This window comes from Sapajus apella, unplaced genomic scaffold, assembly GCF_009761245.1.
Source record: "Sapajus apella isolate SASKATOON/1434 unplaced genomic scaffold, GSC_monkey_1.0 scaffold30, whole genome shotgun sequence".
In the NCBI taxonomy this organism is placed as follows: Eukaryota; Metazoa; Chordata; class Mammalia; order Primates; family Cebidae; genus Sapajus; species Sapajus apella.
In genome coordinates, this window is record NW_022436970.1 from 18446307 (window position 1) to 18462821 (window position 16515).

Here is a 16515-nt window from a genome sequence, read left to right on the forward strand (position 1 = left end):
CTGAAGTTCTCCACATGCAGAATAGTATTTCTTTATCTTAAACACCTTGATCTCCTGATCCTCATTTGGCCTCAGAAATCCCTCTGTCTGCCTGAAAAGCTCTGTTCATCTATCAATTACCTGCTCAAACCTCACATTCTTACTTTCTCCTTATTTCTTCTTCGTAGCCTCAAAACACCTCACATACAAGGCCCCGTTTCAGCACACAAAGTGATGCTATAACATACATAGTTTTATTTACATGGCTTTATCCCTCACAGAGTAAGATTTGAAAAGAAGTAAGCGTGCTCTTCTGTGGAGATCTTTTCTATTTTCAATTTGCTTCAGGGTATTGTAGCATTTGTTACATGGTCTCGTATGGCAAAATATCAAATTCATTATAATATTCTAAACATATACTAAAATGTTACTGAATATCCATTAAAATTATAATGTTTTCCAAATTTTGTTACTTTTTAACATCTCTGATGTTGTATAGAAACACTCTAGATGCTAACTGCTTGCATATTTAATATGTATGTGCCAATTTTATATTTTACTAATTTATTCATGTTCTCTAGTTGCATTGTATATAATATACATGTATAATACATTAAAAATAATTGAAAGATGTATAATTATACATTATATGGATGTATAAACATATATAAGAATATCTTATTCTGCCATTAAATGAACTTATACTTTGTGTTCTGTTTTCAACCAGCACTTCTGCATTCTTGATTTATCACAAATGATATCTCTAAATTAGCGAAGTGTAAGGTAAGTTCTTTTAAATCATTTTTAATGTTTGTAGGATCTTAAATACTTTGCTTTCAATTACTTTCTCCATTGTTTGGGTAATTATTTTAAATATGCCTTTAGATATTATTATTAAGAGCTCAATGATATTATTATTGTTATTTTGTAATGAAATACTCAGTTTTAAATAATTTGAAGTAAGACTTGGTATTTAGAAATTTAATCCACATGAAACAATATGTTAAAAATGTAACATTAAAAATATTATAAACCTTTGAAAGTCATTTTATGTACAGAATTACACTTGATGTTAATCATTCTCAAAGATGTTATTGCCACATTGTAATCTCATAAGCAATATAAGTTCACTTTCTCATTTTTAGGAAACATATAGGCATCAAGACACAGAACCACCCATCCGGGCAAATTCACTTATGATTTTTAACAGCAGCAACAAAAACAAAATCTAAAACTTAAATTTAAATTGGAATAAAATACAACTGCACTTTGTTTCTTTGATGAGTTTTTATTATAGTCTGCTGATTGTCATTATATGTTATATTCATCACGTTATTTCTCTTAAATGCATAATTGTTTCTTTCAGACTGCAGAACATCACTCCATCTCAATACAGTTCATGAAATGTGAAATACTCACAGACACTTACATAGTATTTTATTTTATTTTCCACAATGCTGGAATGCATGACAGATGTTATTTCCAGAGTTTCCTTTTAGTATTCTTAAAACAACAATATGGTATTTTGATTGTCTAGTAATTAGATGTCATTCAACCCATTCTCTAAATCCTTGGCTTATTTAGGTACATAGGTAAAAGGGAGCAGGACATATGCCACTTTCTTGCATACTCTTTTGACCTCTATTTTGCTTTCTCTGCTCATAGATGAAAAAGAGTTATGTTAATGAAAAAGTATATTCACTTTATTGTATATTATAACTAAAAGTTGATATAACAACTGAAAGGAGTAATCAAAACATTTTCTATGCTGACATATTGCTTTATAAAAATTGTTTATTCTTTAAATTGTCTCTTACAGGACTTCAGACTATCTGATTTCTCCAGTAATTCTTACTTTCTGTCTGCTTCTTACACTATATAGATAAATTATAGATATAGAGATATATAAACGTAGTTAAGATGAAGAGTTTTTATTTAAGATATTAACCTAAGAGCTATGATTCAAGTGAAAAATATTTTTAACATTCACTAGATGCTTCTTTATCATCTGAAATTAGTATAACAAAACAATAAAATTCATAAATTCATATTTTCCTTTCACTGTATATTAAGATCACAAGTGATATCTACTTGAAATGCAATTAGTTTCTACCATGCATATATTTGAATCCACATTGCTGGAGCTGTGTAGACTAACGTTACACACATTGCAAGTGTGCACATGTAATATATTTGGTCTATTTGTATATTTGCAACCACACATACACAAACTATCACAACTAATTAGGCTATTCACTAAGAAAACTTTTAATAATATACTGCTACCAATTAACCATTGTGCAAAACGCAAGGAATATAATAGTGACCAAAAAGCTGTCTAGACTTAAAATAATATTTCATTAAACCATCTCTGAAACTGGGAAATTGAAGTTTTATTATTAACACAGAACTTGCAGGCGAAATAGAGGGAGAAGGTGCTCAATAAGAGAGAAGTGGTTAGAGCCCATTAAGATAGATGACAGTGGGGGCAAGATTAAATGACAAATATTTTACAAAGAAACAAACTCGTTCAAACCTGGAAAAAATGATCCTGTGATTAAAGTTCAGTTACTTCTAATTTCTAATTCTTACTAGACTAAGCGTTATATAAAACCATAGTCACCATAGTCACAGAAGAGCCTTTCTAAAGAAGATTCTTTGCAGAGATTTAAGCGAACCCTGCAACATCAGAAATAGTTTTTCTTAAAGCTGTCACCGTGGAACTGAGCAATAGAAAATGATGAAAAATGCTCTGAAAATGTGTTGTTCCTGCAGAGATGTGATCCAAGTAAGTATCATTTCCTTTCAGCAAGAGCAATTACTCTGCTCTGGGAGACATAAGGTAAGATTTAAACATTAATTTATATTGAGATTTCTAAACTGTCTTTTAAAATACATGTACTCAAATTGTCTGTGGTTCTTTCAGATTCTCTGGTCTACTATTCAGAAACGTGTGAAATTATATAATTCCAAGTCCATTTTCATTTGTCTTATTATCCTTCTTTGGCCTACACCCAGAAAAGAGTTATATGATTTATCTAAAGAGACATCAGCTATCACTTGGAAAAAAATAAAACATTTTGAGACATATGAAGGACAAAAATAATTGAAATAAGGCAAACCTTCACAAGGTAGTAAGTAGATATTATCAAAAGAAGACTTAACTAGAAATGTGAACAAAACAACTATGAAGATAGCCGTTACCCGAGGGGAACACATTAAGCATTCTACTAAATAGATTAGTGAGGAAGGCTGGTATTTATGCTGAAGATATGAAAAACAATTTAACATGCAATATATAACAAAAAGGTAAGTAAACACTCCTCTAAGCCTAGGTCCACAATAATAATAATAATAATTACAGTAAATCAATAAAACTGCTGTCCAATAAGTAAGTGGTTATTAATTTGTTCCTTCATTATTCAACCCTATATTAGTCAAAGCACATTAGTTATTCACCACTAACCCTAAACTTAGCACAAATGAAAACGTAGGCTACAATGTTAAAAATATAATGCTTGAAGGCACCAGAGTGTAATAACATCAAAAGATTATTAGACAAGTTTCAGAAGGGATAAGAATGCCAAAGAGATGAGCTCCACTTTCGGGGTCCCTTTTATCCTGAGGGTATTCTCCAAGGTAGAGAAGTTCTGGAGTGTTTTTAGCATTCTTTCAAGGCTAAGTTAAAGGTGTATGCTGGGCCCTATTGTACCATATCCATACTCCCGTAAGTGTAGGTGGGAATCAAAAGTAGACAGACATCACCCTCCCTGTCAGTCTCTAATGGCCCAGGGCACCCCCACTTCCAGCTCTTTTAGCCCCTGGTCTTTAAGTTCCTTTTTGGAATGAATGGGTGATGCTCACAGAGACCTCCAGGTATCTAAACCAGAAAATATCCTTTCACTAGGGACAGCCAACCTAGCAGGACATCTTAGTTGAGTTTCCCTTTTGGAAATGTTATAGGTGGGTGTCTCCGCTCCATCCATACTCTTCTGTTTCCTGATATTGAGCCTCTGTACTACTTGTGAATGGCCTAGAATGGCCCATATCTGCCTTGATTATGGATGCTGTGACCTTTGTGGATGTGGGTGAATGTTCTCCAGAAGAAATGGGTTTTTCTTCATTCTAACCAATAACTCCCTATGGAGACATGATGCTTAAAAATTTCAGAAATGTGACATCAATAGATTATGGGCTTCAGCTTAAAACCAGTAGATAAAGTGTTCAGTATCATATTTATGGAGGAAAAATTAATAAATAGAAAATAGACAAAGATCACCAGGTATCACTTCTGGTCCTTCATTTAAGAAATCTTGGTAAGTTCATCAAAAGAACAAGGAGAGTCATTTGAGAACTCATGTGATACATGGCTTCCAGGATGTAGAGAAAATAATCAACGTAGGAGAAACCTTAGCTGGATGCCAAATCTTAGGGTGCTGAATAGAAGTGCTTGTGGGATGAAACCATATGGATGCAGTGTGAAATGCCTCAGTGGGTCCTTTATCCCTTTAGAATCATATCAAAGCTTGTCTGGACACAACCCCAATTAATCTAAGGAATGAGGACAAGCCTGAAATTGTCTGTCATATTTGAGGACTCTTCTCAATGGAGAAGAACACTATAGAGGTGAATATTACAAGGCTGCTGTCCATCATACATCAGGAGTCACGCTGGAAAGATTTAATACATATGGAAACACTGTGAAGAGACTTTTTTTCTCATTTGTCATTAAATATTTGAGAACTCATGGTGGACAGAAATCTTATGAAGGTATAAAATGTGGGAAGGCTTGTTGTTATTCCTACCCACTTAGGGGACCTACCTTGCACTAGAGAGAAGATGTAGGAACATAGAAACTGGGGAAAGCTCTCAGTGAATTTCCCTAACTTGCTTCGGATGGGAGAACCCACAAGGAATGAGAAAGCATAGAAATGTAAGAAACGTGAGAAAACATTTGCTTCACCATATCATTTTAAAGATACGTGAGAACTCACACTACAGAGAACATATAAAGATATGTCGTGTGGAAAAGCCTTGCTAATTACTTACACCTAACCATGCATTGAGAAAACACACTGGAGATCCAACTTAGAAATATAAAAAATGCAGGAAGTTCTCCATGTCTTTTTTTTTTTTTCTATTTTAGGCAACATGTGGCATCTCACACTATGGAGAGACTCTGTAAATGTGAAAAATATAGGAAAGACTTCAGCTGTCCCTTATCCTCTGGGAAACAGAATAACTCACACGGAAAAAGGCTCGTGACTCTAAAAAATGTGGGACAGCTTCCTGTACACCATTTCTCTTTTTTGCACAAAAGAAAATATATACTGATAGAGACATCATTTTTGAAAATCTTATACTGTGAAATTTTCTTTATTAATATCTTATCCTTAAAAATGTATCTCTGAGTAATTTCAACTTTTTATTTTCTGGTATAAACAGTATGATGACAAATATTACATTCAGTACCATTTCTCATAGAGCACCCTATGTCTAGATACATAATGCTTTGATTATGGTTTGGTTATGTAAAGATTATATTATTTCCATTATAAATTCTTTTGGGTAAGAAGGCAGAAAAATCCTCACAAAAAAAGCAGTCCAACTTCAAATCATCTGGGAATCTCAGAAAATCTCAAGACTTTTACAAGGAGTGATATCTCTCAGGGACCCACACATTGGTGGGGTCCCATCAGCACAGAGAGCAACAAAGTTTCTTGGAAACAGAACTGCTGGTCCTCAACATACAAAGAGAAATCTTTAAGTATGCCATAGACATGGTTTTATCTGGCTCTTTGCAGAAGAAAAACGTTAATTTTATCCTTATTTAAATATCTTACAAATGCTGCAAAGTGACAGTTATTGGTGAAATTAATTTTCTCAGCAAATTGGATACAGAAGCTGGTGTTTTCCAGTGTTTTATACAAAACTTCTTCACATCATGTCAGTTACTGTCAATGTGGCAACTTTTCATATGGTTTGAGAATGGAACCTTTTCCATTTTTCACACTATAGTTTATCCCAGTACTTTACTCACTTCAGTTACACATGATATTTATTTTTGCAACTAAGAGATTATACAGTTCTTTTCTTTATTTTGCTCTTAACTATTAATGGTGGGGATCAAATGTGTGAAACTACATCATTCTCAGTGTCACTTTCACCCAGAGAGCAGAAAGCATTGGGTAAAATGAAGCACAATACAACAAAGGAAGCCACGAAATAAGTTACACCCCCAAATCACAAAATATTGTGGGGGGTTATGAAACTGATGAGAACAGTTACAACTTCTCCTGGAGTGCAGTGAGGGAGTTCATTAGCTTTTCACATAAAAGAGAAAAGTGTTTACTTTTCAAGGATTGGCATCCTACTACTGAATAACTTCCTGAATTTTCTCAGCTGAATATAACCTTTTAAAAACAAAAACACAATATTACTCTGTTTTGTGAATGCAAAATCTATTCAGCAACTTACAGAATGACTATGATTTTTGGATGTGTCATTTCAGTGTTACTGAAGTAGTTGCATCATTTGTAAATGGTTAGTCATAGAGGCTGTACAGTGGACCAGGAAAACTTGGCTTACCCCTTGTGTAACACTCATTGGTAAGAAGCTTCCATGTGAAAGGCAGGCTTTTAAAAACTGTCCTTGAATGCACCTGTGCGGTAAAATGACTCAGAAGTCTGTAATTCTTCATCACCAACTTTGTCATATTTGACTGTAAACCTCAGCTTACTTTTTCTTGAATGCACCTGCGCGGTTAAATGACTCAGAAGTCTGTAATTCTTCATCACCAACTTTGTCATATTTGACTGTAAACCTCAGCTTACTTTTTCTTTCTTTCAGCTCAGACATCAACTTCAGAAATTTCAATATTGGGTCATTAGATTTTTGGCAAAACACAAACACCAATGAAATACAAGAGAGAAGGACGTAATAAGTAACAAGGAGAATTGTCAAAATATATGCAAACATTGTTACAAAATTTGCTTCTAACTATACAATTCATGTTTTACAAAATAACAACAGCAATAAAAGCCCATAGTGCAAGCTGCATCATGTGTCTAAAGATGTTTTTGGAGAATGATGAAGACATATCTCTGATTTTCTATGACAAGGGTGGAGTTTGCTTGCTCCCATTTGTCTGTCAGTCCCACTTACAGGGAAGCTGGGGAAACTGAATGCAGGAGGAAGCATCTGACTTTATCAGCTTAACATTATACCTTCTGTCAATGATCTCCATTTTTTCATGTGAAAAGCTAATGAACTCAACAGAACGATCACAGTCCAACCACACACCACCTCACAGGGCTGGAAATCTGCTAAGGAAATCGCTTAGTCACTATACATCTCTGTGAGCAGTAGCACCATATTGCACACGAAGTTCAAAACACTTTTCCACATCATAATTTCTCAAGGAAACTGAAGAGACACCTGTGGAAACCCTCAGCTTGTGCAGAATTCTTCTTGAGAACATTTTGATGTCCACCTTAATCTGTCTTCTGTGTTCAACTTGGTGTTCTGTCAATGCATTGCTATATTCAAAAATGTTTCTACTTCAAAGAGACTTGGGACTTATTAAACTAAGGCATTACATCAACAATAACCATGGTCTTGTAGTTGCATAGCCCACCTCTGGTTGGCGATGGGGGTCTTCTGTAGACCCGCAGTAGAAAATTCGCACTAAGAAAACATTGAGGGAGAATATTCTTTTAACATCTGAATGTTCCTAATGGACTTTTGCATAGTTCCTTTAAAATACAACTAAAATTTTTGAGCTCCCATCCAGTGTGATGTGGAAAAGTGCAGATCATCATCTTCATCTGCAACATCACTGAGGATTCCCAGGAAGTTTCTGTTTCTCTTGGTTCTCATTGGCTCTTTCTTCTTGCTTCAAGTCAGCCGCTCCTTCCCTCTTATATTTGTCTCCTCTGGGTCCCATCTGCTCCCGCCACCACTGGATCCACGCAAGTCCCAACCTTCCTGCACTGCCCAATACCAATGCTAACACAAGGACACAGTAGGGAGCAAACCCTTCTTATGGTTTAATTAGAAGGGACTGTTTTACGGTACACGTCAGTAGAGGAAAGAAAGTTAAAATTGCCTGCTACATTGCTGGTGGAAATACAAAATAGTATAGCCATCGTGGAGTTCGGTGGTTACTGACCAAATTACACATGCTCTTACCATAGGATGTAGCAATGATGCTTCTTGGTATTTACCCAGATGTACTGAAAACATGTTCATGTAAAAACCCACACGTGGATGTTTAGAGCAGCTTTCTTCATAATTTCCAAAACTTGGAAGTAATTATGACCTTCAATAGGTAAATGTATGAATAAAATATGGTATATCTAAACAACAAAGTATTACTTAGTGGTAAAGAGAAACGGCCTAACAAGCTATGAAAAGACATGGGGATAGCTTAAATGTACATTACTCAGTGAAAGAAGCCAATGTGAAAATGTGACTTACTGGATGATTCCAACTACATGATTTTCTGGGAAAGGCAAAACTGTGCAGCAGTAAAAAGATCAGTGGTTGCCAGGGGATGTGGAGAGTGAGGGATGAATACATGGAACACAGAGGATTTTTAGGGCAATAAAAATGCTTCGTATGGTACTACAATTGTTGATATATGTCATTACACATTTGGCAGAAACTGGAGAATGCACAACACCAAGAGTGAGCGCTAATACAAACTTCGGGTGAAAATGAGGTCTTGATGATGATTCATTCCTTCTAACAAATGCTTCACTCTGGGGAATAATGTCCATAGAGGGGAAGCTGTGTGTGTGCAGGTTGGGAGTGTATGGGAAGTCTCTATACTTCCCGCTCCATTTTGGTGTGAACCTCAAATTGCTATAAAAAATAGTCTATTAAAAATTTGCTATGCTTCAGATTTGCTAAAGTTGCTTGGTCACTCCTGGTATATGAAATTCAATTGCCTAGATAGTCTTCAGGACACCTAGCTGCCAGTCTTGACACAAGCTCACTTTCTATATCAAATCCTCTATTTTTTTTTAAGTTTTTCAGCTCCTCCTTCTAGAATATCTTAAAATCCAGACATGTTCATACAGTCTTATATTGCATAACAGTAAATTATGCCATTTAAAAAAAAAAAGAAAAAGAAACAAACAGGCATCTAACCATGACCACAAAGCCTTCACTGTCTCTAATGAGGACTTAGTAAGGCATTTACTTTATGTAAATTATCCAACTATGAAATGAATATGTCTTTGATGTGCTAATTTCATTTCCTTTGAATATATATTCAGTAGTCGAATTGCTGCATCATATGATAGTTCTGTATTTAATCTTTTTAGGAACTTCAACACACTTCATCATGGCTGCACTAGTTTAATTCCCATCAACAGTGTATCTGGGCTCCCTTTTCTCCACATCCCCAATGACACTTGTGACCTTTTTGATTAAAAAAAATTGTCTCAGGTGTGAGGTGGTATTTCATTGTGGTTTTAATTTGCAATTCCAGATCAGAAGCCAATTTTGTTATTAGCAACAACATGGATGAACCTGGGGGATGTTATGCTAAATGAAATAAGCCAACACAGAAAGAGAAATGCTGCATGATCTTAACTTATGTGTAACTGAAAAAAGTCATATTCATAAAAAGAGAGTAGAACGCTGGTTACTAGGAGCTGGGGAAAAGGAGGATTGGGGTGAGATGGGTGTAGGGGTGAAAGTTAGATAGACAGATTAGTTAGTTAGTTAGACAGAGAGATTCAGTTCTGGAGATCTACTGTACAGCATCATGACTTTAAATAAGAATGATGTATTGTATATTTGAAAATTGCCGAGACAGTGGATTTTAAATCTTCTCATCCACACACACACAAAGATGAGTGTGTGAGGTGATGGTTGTGTTACATACATTGATTTACTCATTGCCAGACATATGCATGTCATAACAGCACATTGTACCCCTTAAATACACACACTTATTATTTTATGTGTCAAATAATAAATAATAAATATATTTTTCTTTTAGAAGCAACCTTTCTCTTTTTCCTCAAAATAGCATTTTCCCTTCCAGTTACCCTTCCAGTCTCTATGAGATCTTCAATAAACTTCATCAATAACTTTTTTATATCTTTTTATTCCTACACTATGTAAGAAGCACTAAGTGGAAGAACTCAAAACCTTATTTTGTTAGTGTGTAAACTTTGCACACTCTGTACCACGGAAAGATGCTCTTCCTCCATCTCCAGTGCCCATGGGATCTGTATGTACTTCCTCCTGGATCTTAAGGTGATTTATCTTTTCCTTCTGTGACATACAGGAACAACTGAATTTTAGATTCTCATAACGTGAAATTTGAAAGAATTTAAAAGAATTAACAATTAGCAATTTAAAAATTGTTAAAATTATTTTCCAGGTATTTCCATGTTTGCATAATACTTGACAATACCATGATACTGAGTTTTTGTGACAAACGTAATAGAAATATTTGTACTTCAGGGATGTAAGCCGAGGTGTATCTCCGCTGTCCTAGTCTGTATGACTATTTCTGAAATATCTTTTTCTATATGCTGAAAAAATAACATCAAAGGGAAGAAATGCTGCTAGAGCAACAATCTCTCCACACTCTAAGTAGAACTGGTTTAACCAAAAGCAGTTGTGCAAAATAATCACTTAAAATATCCGTTAGGAATGCCCATGCTTATTTTAACACAAAGCATTTTAGTTAATATGAGGCTGTTTCAGCTTTCTCACTGCATATGCTCCTTTAACCTTTTAGTAAACTGCCACTGTGGCTGAGGCTCCGTCGTGCCACAGAACTGTCCTTGTTGCTCCACCTCATGAGCGATCATTAGAATTGTTTGGTGTGGAGAATTCCCACCCACCGCCTGGACCGCATGCCTCACTGCTCACAGAGATAAACGATTCCTGCAGAGTAAATTACCGGTTGGTCCCTTCATTTTTCCCCAAGTACCTGTCAGCCTAAAATGCACACATACATATGCACATACAAATACATTTTTAAGGTAATAGTGTTTTTCACTTTAGAAGAACCGAAGCTAACTTACAGTCTTAATTGTGAGACATTCATACACACATTCTATCTCTCAACAATATATTTGGTCAAATCAATGGAAGGACAGAATGATATGGAAGACACATGTTTACGTAATAATTGCCTTTGATATGTATTTAAGAAGCTTAACTTCTGCTAAAAGGCTTACATTAGGATACTTGAAGGTGAATTGGTGTAAAACAAAAGGGGAGCTACACTTGTCTAACAAAATTCTAACATGCATATTACTACTTTCAATACAAAAACTAGATATTTATTTAAATACTGTGTCATACACTATCTCATACACATGATATACAAACAATGTAATCATCTTTAGAAACTATCAACATTATTCTGAGGATAGTTTTATACACACACACACACACACACGCACCACTCTTATCTCCACTGTCATTCAGTTCTGTCATCTAACCTCCAACATGTCATAACCCAGCCTCCTCTCTCCTCACTGCCAACTGCCTAGTAGAAGCCCTCGTCTGTACCAGGCAAGAGCAATAGTCATGTAAGGGTCATTTTCTGTCCATTTTGATCTTTCTATTGCTCATGAGGCAGTCAGAGTGATTGTTTTTAGGCTGTAAACCAAATCACATAATTGCCTTTCTTAAAATACTCCAGTAGCTTCTCATTACTCCAGGAGTTCAGTTCTGACTCCTTCCTTTGGCATCTCGTGCAGCCTGAGTTTGCCCTTCTGTTGTGCAGTGCTCACCACTGTCCTACAGGCTCCAGCCACACAAGCTTTCTGCTCCTGCACGCCCCAGGTTGATGCTTTCCAACACCTTGTATATTAGCTCTTCCCTGTGCTTGATAGATGCTTACAATTCATATTTGCCAAGCTGTCTCCTTCATGACATTCTATTCTTCTTCACACCTTATTAATAAACGTTTTATTAAGGATTTTTTTGCGGTTATCATTTTTGTAGATTCTAAGTTTTCTGACACCAGGATTGTTTCTGCGTTGTTCACCACTGGCTCTATATTGCCAGTAATACTCTGTCACAGAATAAAGCTTTTGATATGTTTATTTCATGAAAATATGAACAAAACAATAGGTAAATTGACTAAATCAAAGGCAAATAAATAAATGAAAGAAGAAAAAGGAGTCTTAGGCTACAATTTAATGTCTTTTAACTATTTATTGTTTTAATCACTATGATATAAATTACTTTGCATTGCACTATATGTTCAAGCACTAGTTTTGACGAATACCTTTTGCTCTAAATTGAATTAATGAAAAGGTAAAAAAATACATGTTCACTAAACAAACACAAGTACATAGGAAAGTTTTATACTTGAGGAAGGTGCTTAATAAAATGCTATCATAGTTTGCTATGTTTTCAAGGTGGTGGAATTAAAATATTTTTATCAGTATATATAAATGTACTTGAGTAAACCTCTATGCAAACATAATCTGCTTCCATTTTTCCTCACTTAAGATTATGTTATTTTCTGCTACATAGCAACTAGCAGATGACTTCTTGATTACTTATTCTATGCTAGTGATTCACAGACCTAGCCCCTCACAAGAATTGCATATGGAGAGCTTTGTAAAAATCTAAATCCTATGACTCTTTCTCCAGGAATTCTCATTCAGGGCTTTTGTATGGGACCAAGGAATGTGTACCTTTTCCTAAGTGGCTAAGACATGATTATTATTAGTTATTCTGTGTCAGTGATTCACAAACTTAGCTGCTTACTGGAATTGTATATGGAGAGCTCTGTAAAAATATAAATTTGATTCCTCTTTCTCCAGGAACTCTCATTCAGGGCTCTTGTGGGGGTTCAAGGAACATGTACTTTTTCCTAAGTTCCTGAGGCATGCTGATGTGTAGCAGAAACAGGCTCACGTGTGTCTACTAAAACTGGATGCCAGGACACATCATCGTGATGCGTTCTTTCTCTATAGGAAAAAGTGCACCTAATTAATAAACATGTTACAAAAAAGGTTGATTTAGGCTTTGCCTTTACATTTCAGAAAGAATATCTGTTCCTTGTGATTAAATCCACAAACATCCGTCTGAAGAGATAATGAAAGTAGAGGATTTACCTTAAACTTTCTTCCGTGACTGAATCCATAATTATCAGAGACACATGACAGGGTGCAGCTCCTAAATGAACTAAGACAGCTCAAAGCCAGAGCTAAGAATCAGCATCGAGGCCACTATGAAAATCCTTGGAACTTGACAAAATAATGTGTGGGTGAATGAGTTATTTTAATAGTCATCATCCAGAATATCTTTGTCATTAATTCCAGAAGGAATATCTAAAACCTAAATTTTAAACTTAGGGCTTGAAAGCCATAACGATGTATTTTCTTGTTTAATTTGAGAAAATTCTAATATGAGATTACATGAAAATTCAAAATTCAGCAGCCTTTCCTAAGAGGGCAAGGACAACTTAGTGTCAAGAGGAGAGAAGTTTAGATCTGTGAAATCATGATATCCTGAGGTGGGATGCCATCTCAGGGTTTTGAGTGAAGTAAAGTGATCTAATTTCAGTTTAATAGTATTAGTCTGGCTACTCTGTTAAGAACAGCTGGTACCTTACATTTAGGTGGTGGGGAAATAAGTGCTAAATCCCCCCTCTGCCCTGGGAGTCAGCATGCCATGGTGAGTAAAGACAGGGACTCTGGAACTCTGTCTCTTGTGGCTGGTTCCTAGCTTTGTGACATGATAACCAGAGAGACTTGGAGAAGTCACTTATTCTATCTGTGCCTCATTTTTTAATCTGTAAACTGGAGCAACCACTGGTACTTCGCTTATAAAGCTTTTGTAAAGACTATATGAAGTAATAAATGGAAAGCTCTTTGAATAATATGCTACAATGCAACTGTTGTTAGTCAAATTATCCTCTCTAAAACTTAGTTTTTCAGTCCATGGAAGCACCTATTAACACATACTCCTCTGATTATCTTATAGTATTACATGATATGTAATAGATGTTCATTAATTAGTGGTTTTTGTATTATCTGAGTGTCTGTGTCTATGTGTGATTTTTGACAGAGCACAGAACACAAATATGTCTTTGAGCTTTTGCTTACCTGTGGTGTCTGCAAGACTAATGTGCCTCTGACCGCAGGTCCTTTCGTCCCATTTTTTGCTCCCATCATTTTATGACAGATTCAACTTCCTGAAACATTTTCACACAGAAGTTACTTAGAGACAATTATATGATAATTTCCAAAAACAAAGAGTGTAGAACAAACATTGATACAGTTTGGGGCTGTCAGTGCTTTCCAGGTGCTTCTGCAAACAGGTGTATTGTAGTCCATACATAACCAGGTTTTCTAAGATGGTAATGATATTAAAAACCCTAGCCTGTATTCATTTACTTTCCATCCAAAATTTAATAATTTTAACTGAAAAGAAAAAATCATATTAATGTCATATTGAGATGATATTTAATTTGTCATATTCCTTCTCTGTTGGTGTTCGTATGCAATCACTCACTATGTCAGACATACCCTAAGGTCAGTCCTAGTGAGTCAGGTCCTCGAATGTGGGTGGGATGTGTCACTTCCTTCTAATCAATAGATAATGACAAAGGTGATGAGATGCCCATGGTTACGTTATGTTAGACTCTGCTTAGCACACTGAAGTGAGAGATTTGTCTGCTTACCTTGAAAAAACAAATAGCCATATTGTGAACTGCCCAGTAGAAGACCACATAGCCAAGGGGTGTGAGTAGGCTCTAGGACTTGAGAAAAGCCCATAACCAAGAGTCAGTAAGATACTGGTTTCCTTAGTATTCAGCTGCAAGAAAATGGATTCTGTCAACACTATGAATGAAGGGGGAAGAAGATTGTTCCCTAGAAGAGCCTCCAGATGAGAACACAGCCCAGCTTCTTCCTGCACTGCATCCTTGTGAGATCTTGAGAAGTGGAACCAGCTGAGCAACTTCTACATTATTAATCCACATAAACTGTGAGATGATGTGTTAAGTTACTAAACTTGTTTTTATCTTTTGTGCAGCAATAGAAAACTAATTCACGTAGTCATATTGCTATTGAAAACTCACTTTTAAAATTTTATTTCCCCACCCTGCAATTACAATGTGCTTTCCATTTCATTTCACTAATTTTGCCACATATTGTATTTTAGTAATATGATAGCACAAGAAGCAATAGATTCTCACAAATAGTTTCACCTACGTAAATGTATTTTTAATATCTGTATATGTAGAAGGCATCTTCTACATTAAAAATATACTAGTTAAATTTGTGCTTTTTTCAACAGCCATGCTTATTTCTCCCCAAAAGAGGATATCCTTAAATTTTACATCATCTCTGCTGCGTGCACAACTCTAAATCTAGCAGCGCATTCTGTGCATCAGGCAGAAAATAATCTTTACTTGATGTAGTAGCAGAGCACTCTCAGTTCATTGATAATCAAAGTGGGTAACATGTTTTCATTTATTCTGGGGTGATCTGAGCACCACTTCATTTGGTGCTTACGATGTTGTACTTCCATTGCCCATAATGTTCATATTTATTTGGCCTTTTCAAATTTTCTGCATTTGTAAATACTGTCATTGCTATGGTGACTGCTATCATAATGAAAACTTTCCTTTTGTTTGGTGATAATATATGCCAGTTGTCGTCCACTTTCCAGGAAGTTAGCTCAACAGTCCTCCATCAGGAATCCTGTAATGTGTTATTTTCCTTTCTATTGGTGCAAGTATTGCAGAATTTCATGAAAGCCTACAACCAAAAGGCAGATGCCTCTTTTTAGTTTTTCTTTATGTCTCCCCTATAAGGGAGTGCATCTTTTAAAATCAATTTTGTTTTATATAAAGTAGATTAGACCAGAGTGGAATCTTTCAAATCTCTCTAAAAACTGCATAACAGTGTTCAACATGAGGGGAATCTCGTTACTAGTGTTGCCTCAGAATCACTTCGTCATCATTAGCATTTTAGTTTTTAAAGGTTTCTTTTTCATTTGCATTTGATTCTTTTTTTTTTTTTGATTTATTATTCTGCTTGGACTGTTTCTATTTTATTCTCATTTTGAAGGTTTGTTGTTTTAAAATAAATCATTAGATGGTCATAATAAATTAGATATCAAAAATAATTTTCAGAATATCTTAATCTTCTTTTGTGGTCTGAAAAACATGGAGTGACAAATACTAAAAAACTTGTCTTCTTAGTGGATTTGCCATTTTATATTTGTATATATTTTTTCTTTGTTTAAGATGGAGTCTTGCTCATTTGCTCAGGCTGGAGTGCAATAGATCTCAGCTCACTGCAACTTCTGCCTCCCGAGTTCAACCAATTATCCTGCCTCAGCCTTCTGAGTAGCAGCTACAGGCACGTGCCACCATACCCAGCTAATTTTTGAATTTTTGTAGAGATGGGGTTTCACCATGTTGGCCACACTAGTCTCGAACTCCTGACCTCAGATAATCCACCTGCCTCGGCCTCCTAAATTGTTGGGATTACAGGTGTACGCCACCACGCTCAGCGTTGTACTTGCATTATC